The sequence below is a fragment of the Loxodonta africana genome, chromosome 10 (genome assembly GCF_030014295.1).
Source record: "Loxodonta africana isolate mLoxAfr1 chromosome 10, mLoxAfr1.hap2, whole genome shotgun sequence".
Taxonomy (NCBI): domain Eukaryota; kingdom Metazoa; phylum Chordata; class Mammalia; order Proboscidea; family Elephantidae; genus Loxodonta; species Loxodonta africana.
Window position 1 is genome coordinate 23,653,872 of NC_087351.1, and position 7,827 is coordinate 23,661,698.

Below are 7,827 nucleotides of genomic sequence, written 5' to 3' on the forward strand. Positions count from 1 at the left end.
TGCAGAACACCCATTCCATCAAGGCTGGAGTCATTGAGAACTTACATAGGTTTCAGGCTGTTCCTGTGGGCTCTAGCTCTTGCTAGTGGGTTCCAGTTTATTCTTTCTCTCCCTACTTTGCATCCACCTTCCCTTCCTGACTGTCCTGTGGATTTCAAGCTACAGCATTAGATATAAAGAGCACTGCCTTACAGATACTACTGAAGAAGCTTCTGTAAATTTATAAGGTATCTCTGTAACATATCCCTTAGTGTATTATCTCCTACTGATTCTGCTTCTGTAATGGAACCGTTCCTGATATATCCAGTAATTCCAATTTCTTGTTTCTCTCGTTCTTTCAGGGAAATTTGGATTCCAGGGTGAACAGGACCATGAGGGGAGAAAATCACTCAGTGGTGTCTTAGTTTGTGTTGGTGGGACTCACCAGTTCTTTGGAGCTACAACTTGTCCTCTTTCTAGTTTTCTCTGTGTTCTATGTAGCAGGTATTTTAGGCAACCTCCTCACTGTGCTCACAGTGGTCTCTGAGTCCCAGTTGCACTCTCCCATGTACTTCCTGCTGGCCAACCTCTCCTTTATTGATATGTGGGTTTCCTCCAGTGCAGCTCCAAAGATGATATCTGATGTTTTCAAGGAGAGAAAAGTAATCTCTTTCCAAAGCTGTATTGCTCAGATATTCTTCATTCATGTTGTTGGAGGAATTGAGATGGTGCTGCTCATAATCATGGCCCTTGATCGATATGTTGCTATATGTAGGCCTCTCCACTACCTGACTATCATGAACTTCCAAACTTGTATTTTACTCTTGGTGGCTGCCTGGATCATTGGAATCATCCACTCTCTGATCCAACTAGTATTTGTTGTAAATCTACCATTTTGTGACCACAATGAAATGGGTAGCTTTTACTGTGATCTTTCTCGATTTATTAAGCTTGCCTGCACAGACACTTACAGATTGGAGCTCATGGTTTCTGCCAACAGTGGGTTAATCTCGATGGGAACTTTTTTCATTTTGATTATCTCTTATATCTTCATCTTGATCACTGTTTGGCAACATTCTTCCAGTGGCTTGTCTAAGGCCCTGTCTACACTTTCAGCTCACATCACAGTGGTGGTCTTATTTTTTGGTCCATGCATCTTTGTGTATTTGTGGCCATTTCCTATGGTGCCAGTGGATAAATTCCTTGCCATTTTAGATGTATGTATCACCCCTTTTATGAACCCTACCATCTACACTTTCAGGAGCAAAGAGATGAAGGTGGCAATGAGGAGATTATTAAGTCAGATCTTGAGTTTTAGGAATCCTTTTTAAGTGACATCGATTTCAGGAAAGACAAGTTGCTCTAACCTTCCCTGCCCATACTACAGACATGTGTTAATATATGGCAGTTTCTATCTTTTTCTTGTCCCTCCTTGATAAAGAGGGTTCTGGATTGGCCGACTATGTCTCTTTCCCAGCTATGCATTCAGAAGGGTGTCCTTCCTTGTCAGATTGATTGTTATGCAGAATCTGATGATAGTGCTTTGGAATTCTTTGCAACTATTACAGGTAGGGATCTCAGGGGTGAGAATTGTGGAGTATCTATAGTGTGAAAACAAGATAAAAAAAGGATTTTAAAGACAGATTGTTTTTGCCTAAATCTTGCTCTTCAATATATATTGCCCTTCAATAAATAAAAGTAAAGAGCTAAAGTTATTTTGAAATTATTACCTGGCTTTATTTTTCTGATCACAAAAATGAATGTGAGGTTGGATCACTGGGTTACGGCTTCATAAGCATTTCAGGTAGTGTGTATGATGACTATGAATTAAACTTTCTAATTACTAGAGTTCTTTCAAAATCTATTTTCCTGTGCTGCTAGAGGACTTGAACAGAAGGAACGAGTAAGTGACAAATGGCCTGTTTAATTATTCTCTTCCAACTGGTGCTAATCCTTGCCTTAATTTAACGAAATAGTAGTGTTTCCTCAGAGTTAGGTTAACTCCTATCTTCTCCAGGCTATCAGGGGCAGATTACCCAATATGTGAAGATGTGGTGAAACCCTTGTTAAATTGTTCACTATGGATTAGGAAGTAAGCAGAAGTAAAGTCATGCTTACCTTGTTGACTGGATAATCCTCCCCTCTCAGGTACTGTAAATTTGAGAAGAGGCTTTGGTTCTATAGGAAGGTGCTGTGGGCTTGGGAGAGAGACAGATACCAGTCATACCTAGACACAGAATCTTTGATGTGGTAAAAAAAAAAAAAGAAAGTGAAATTGTTCATTACAGATTATCTGGTAAGCAAGATAAGCCGAGTGCTTAACTTCAGTTTTGGATAATGCTCCCCTGTGTACAGTGACATGGTTAGAAGCACTTGAGCCAGACTACCTGACTTCCAGTTTCAGGTTTGCTTTCTACTAAGTCTCAAATTGCTTAACTTCTGTATGTTTAAGTTCCCCCATTTGTAAAACAAGGACAGTAGGTTAAACCATCTGAAATTCCTGACATTTGACTGTTTTTGACTTATGAAAATGGCTTTTCCTTATGGCTTAAAGGTACCTTCTTCGCTTGATCCATAAGTGTATAAGGATCAAGTGAATTGATATTTGTAAAATGCTTTAATCAATTCTTGGTCTGTGGTAGTATAAAAGTATCTGTTAAACACAATGGAATAAAACACTAAACCACTTCTCAGTTTTAATGTCCTTCTTTCATGCTGTCTACATATTGTTCCCTTCCCTTCTTACTCCATTCATAGTCTGTGATCTAGAACTTGTTCTTTTCCTAATAGGACTACAGGATTCCTCCACAATTTTAAATGACAAAGTTACTCAGATATAGAGACATCAAATTGTCACAATTCAATTTACTTTCTACATTTTCTTTGGACTTTTTTCTCATATTCCAGCTGTCTTCTTATATGTTATAACAGTTTTATGGAGCTTGTCTTGACTATCTATCATGCTTTTCAGTGTGTTGGAAGAAATTACCAAGCTTGTAACCTACAAAAAATGAAATATGTAGTAATTCCGTTAGGAAAAAACAAAAGTATTGAATACTCACTATGTTCTCATTCCTGTGCCAGCCACTGTGGGAAATTGTGTTAGAGGTATATAGTCTGATTGTAGGAAGGGACCATGGAACCCTGAGATGAGCAATCACTGCAAGTAAGGTAGAGGGGGTGGTAAAGTGGGTAGATTCAAGAAGATGTGTGAGTAGAGGGGATTTGTAAATATTAGCAAATGGAGCTGGAGCCATTCTGCACAGTCTTCTGAGGTAACAGGTGTCCTAGAAAGACAGAAGTTCATGGAAAGCACTGGACACTAAGAGGAGGTCAACACGACATGCCACAGCATGAACAGGGGATGGACAACTAGGCTACCTCATTACCTAACCAGGATCCACAAAGCCTGACAAGATGTGACTCTGCCAACCTTACTGACCATTTTCATACCCCTCTCTTCCCTGCAGACTGTAATCAGCTATTCTGGGCTTTTAGTTACTTGAATATACCAAGTTTATGGCTCTTGAAACCTGTATACTGGCCTTCTCCTCTAAATACAGAACTCTTTGCCTGGGTATTTACAGGGTTGACTTTTTCTCATCATTCAGGTATGTTGCCTTCAAGAGAAGGCTTTCTATCTGAAGATGTTCCCTCTTGCCTCCCTATCCCTGACATTCTCTGTTGTATTATAAATGGAGATAATGGTGATAAAAGCTTCTTAACCCTCATCTCTATTCAAAAGGTTATTTAGAATTGTTTTGTTGACTTAACTTTTTTTTTACTTCTTCCCACAGGAATAAAGCAAGGATCATAATTTCTTGTTCATTGCAACTAGAGGGATGACTGGCACACAGTGGGAAGTCAATAACATTTTTTTTTTTTTGAAAAAACCTTTGGTACATAAAAGCTGAGAGGGAGAAAGAAGCAACCCTTTCCTTGTGAATCTCAAGGAATAGAAAGGAATGGAAAAATATGGCAGATTTAGCACAAGTTGTTAAATTAAGCTTACTTGGGAATAACAAACTGCTGGGGTCTAAATTATGTTTGTAGGTTACATGTACATAAGCACAAGAAGGGAAAAAAAAACTCTGAAAATAATTTCACTCAAATTTGTGAAACTTTTGATGCATTTACTTTTGAAATTTTCTTTATGCATTAAAAAATTGTATTATTCAAAATAGAATCAAATTGTCCTACAATTGGCCTTGGTTATTTAAATATAGTATATAAGTCTTTTCACACTGTAAATACACTTTTAGTATGTAGTTCTCAGTGGCTGTATGGTAATCTGTATTATAGAAGTAACCGTAGACCTTTAAATAACACTTTATTACTTGACATTTAAGTTATTTCTATGTTTTTGTTATAAAGAACCCTTCTTTGAAAATTCTTGTTATATCTCCTTTTATATACATAGTTTTAATTACTTTCTCATGAGAATGTAGTAGAAATAAAATTGCTAGGTCAAAATGTATTTGTAAGGGTTGATTACATTTTGCAAAAGTGCCCTTAGAATGGTTGAGCCAAGTTAAAATTCCACCTCTGTGATGGTTAAGATTATGTGTCGACTTGCAAAGGCCATGATTCTCAGTGTTTTTGCAGATGTTATGTAATTATCCGCCATTTAGTGATCTGATGTGAGCAGACAATCAGTTGAAAGGGGAGTTTCCTTGAGGGTGTGGTCTGCATCCAAAATATATGGATGTTCTTGCAAAGCCTGCCTTCTCTTGATCCTGCATCTGACTCATCATTTCTGACTTCCAGTTATTGGGATGTGAGCCAGCAGCCTGCGAACCGACCTGCATATTTTGTGATTTGCCAACTCCCGCAGCCCAGTGAGTCAGCAGCCTGGCATCTGGCCTGCTGATTTTGGGTTTGTCAGTCCCTGCAACCACGTGAGTCAGGAGAGACCTCCAGTCTGACACCTGATCCAAGGATTTGAGACTTGACAGCCTTTAAAACTTCATGAGCCATTTCGTTGAAATGAGTCTCTCTCTGTCTATGCTTCATTGGCTTTGCTCCTCTAGAGAATACACCCTAAGGTACAGATGATAAAAAGATAATAGTATTTCCTGGACGGAACCCTGGACAGGTTGCAATGAGGAGACTGTTTGGTAAGGTTTTAAGTCTCAGGAAGAGTTCTTTCATGCACAGTCCAGGAAATTGAAGTTCATCTTGGCTATTCTTGGAAATTAAACTCTTTAAACTTTTCACGAACACCAATCATGTAAGTCAATTCCTTATAATAAATCTTTTAATATCTAGTTCTCCTACTGGTTCCACTTCTCTGGTTGAACTGTGATGGTACAGTACATAATTGCTACGCAATTAGAAAACAGGAGAAAAGTAGACTTTTAATGTGTTTCTAAATAGATTTATAATCTACAGTGGCATGTGGGTTATTTTGTTATTGAATTATATTGCAAAGGATTGTGTGTACTATGCAATGATAATACAGATGTGCTAAAAGAATACAATGTACATTGACATTACCAAACTAAGCACTCACAGGACTGCAAAACCTAGAAAGAAAACCTAGAAAATTTAGAATGGAGTATCTTATCACAACAGAAGTCCTTCCCAAAGATAAAATGAGGGTACAAAGAATAAGTTTCCAAGCAGCTCATTTGTTAATGAAGCAAGGAAAGCCATTTATCAGTGATGAACTAATTAAACCATGTTTGCAGCAGCAAAAGAAATATATGTAGAGAAAACGAACTTATTTAATACTACTAGCCCTTCAGTGAGAATGATTACTTGAAATGCTGAGGACATTGGGAACAACATCAATAGTCAGTTGAAAAACAAGGCAAACTATTTTAAGTTGTTTCCGTTGGCTCTTGATGACTAACAGATGTTACTGATCATTAGCAGTTGTCATTTATTTGAGGGGGAAATGCCAAGTTTGAAGTGCCTGTAAAATTAGCCTCTGTGAATAGTCTGTGTGGAGCAACTCTAGGTCAGGATTTTTTAAAAGAAGTTGAGAAAACACGAATTCAGTGCAACCTGAAATGTCATCTACTAAAATGAGATACAACTGATGGTGGTAAAAAGATGTGTGGAGTACAAAAACTGAGTTGGATAAAATTATAAAGGTTGTGAGAATGTAAGGTGTTTATTAATCAGCAGGTACCTGGTAGAAAATATTTGCATTTATCGTGTACTCATTGAACCAGTAATGTCAACTGTATTGACACTTTATTGAACTTTATTGATGCTTGGGAACCTAACCATTGTGAGTTCCGTGCATTTTTGGCAGAAATAGAAGCTGATATCTTGACTTTCTCCACCACACAGCAATTTGATAGCTTTAGCAGTGGTAAAATTTCACTGTGATATTTTGATCTCATGGTCAAGACTGAAATTTTTGTAAGCTGATATGGGTTAGTTATTATGGCAGTGGGTTATTATTACATAAGAGGTGAAGAGAAAGACAATATATTTAGATTTCAACAATGTCTGTCTCATGCTGTATTAACAGGAAACAAAACAAGAAAACAAACAAACTCAAAACTGTGAGTTCCATGAAAACACAACTAGATGACTTTGAAACTTCAGAGATACATTACTAAAGGAGTACTGGAAGGAGTGAAGAATACCCTTTTGGCCCTGTTCTTTTTCAACAGTTTCGCCAATGATTTAGATATAGACAGGCAGTGTTAAAAGTGAAAAGAGGTTAGGGTTAAGTCAAAAAATCAAAACCTGTTGCTGTCAAGTAGATTCCAACTCATAACGACCCTATCGGACAGAGTAGAACTGCCCCAAACAGTTGCCAAGGAGCAGCCAGTGGATTTGAACAGCCAACATTTTGGTTAGCAGCCATAGCTCTCACCATTATGCCAGCAAAGTTTTCTAGAGTTAAATAGTAAAAAATAATTACATTGGCTGAAAACTCATGCTAAATCAAGGATACTGGGGTTGCTCACTCCCAGTACCTCAAAGATGTTGTTGTTAGGTGCCGTCCAGTGAGGTCCGACTCGTAGCAACCCTATGCACAGCAGAACTAAACACTACCCGGTCCTGCGCCATCCTTACAATCGTAGTTATGCTTGAGCTCATTGTTGCAGCCACTGTGTCAATCTACCTCGTTGAGGGTCTTCCTCTTTTCCGCTGACCCTGTACTTTGCCAAGCATGATGTCCTTCTCCAGGGACTCGTCCCTCCTGACAACATGTCCAAAGTATGTAAGACGCAGTCTCGCCATACTTGCCTCTAAGGAGCATTCTGGTTGCACTTCTTCCAAGGCAGATTTGCTCATTCTTTTGGCAGTCCATGTTATATTCAATATTCTTTACCAACACCACAATTCAAAGGCGTCAACTCTTCTTCGGTCTTCCTTATTCATTGTCCAGCTTTCACATGCATATGATGTGATTGAAAATGCCATGGCTTGGGTCAGGCACACCTTACTCTTCAGGGTGACATGTTTGCTCTTCAACACTTTAGGGGGTCCGTTGCAGCAGATTTGCCCAATGCAATGCGTCTTTTGATCTCTTGACTGCTGCTTCCATGGTTGTTGATTGTGGATCCAAGTAAAATGAAATCCTTGACAACTTCATTCTTTTCTCCGTTTATCATGATGTTGCTCATTGGTCCAGTTGTGAGGATTTTTGTTTTCTTTCTGTTGAGTTGCAATCCATACTGAAGGCTGTAGTCTTTGATCTTCATTAGTAAGTGCTTCAAGTCCTCTTCACTTTCAGCAAGCAAGGTTGTGTCATCTGCATAAAGCAGGTTGTTAATGAGTCTTCCCCCAATCCTAATGCCCCGTTCTTCTTCCTACAGTCCACGTTCTCGGATTATTTGCTCAGCATATACATTAAATAGGTATGGTGAAAGAATACAACCC

At 38.5% G+C, this 7,827-nt stretch overlaps 1 pseudogene; it reads left to right on the top strand.

Moving 5' to 3' along the window:
• Positions 1-371: 371 nt before the first annotated feature.
• LOC100662608 (olfactory receptor 4F15-like) lies at positions 372-2,152 on the top strand (annotated as a pseudogene).
• Positions 2,153-7,827: the final 5,675 nt, after the last annotated feature.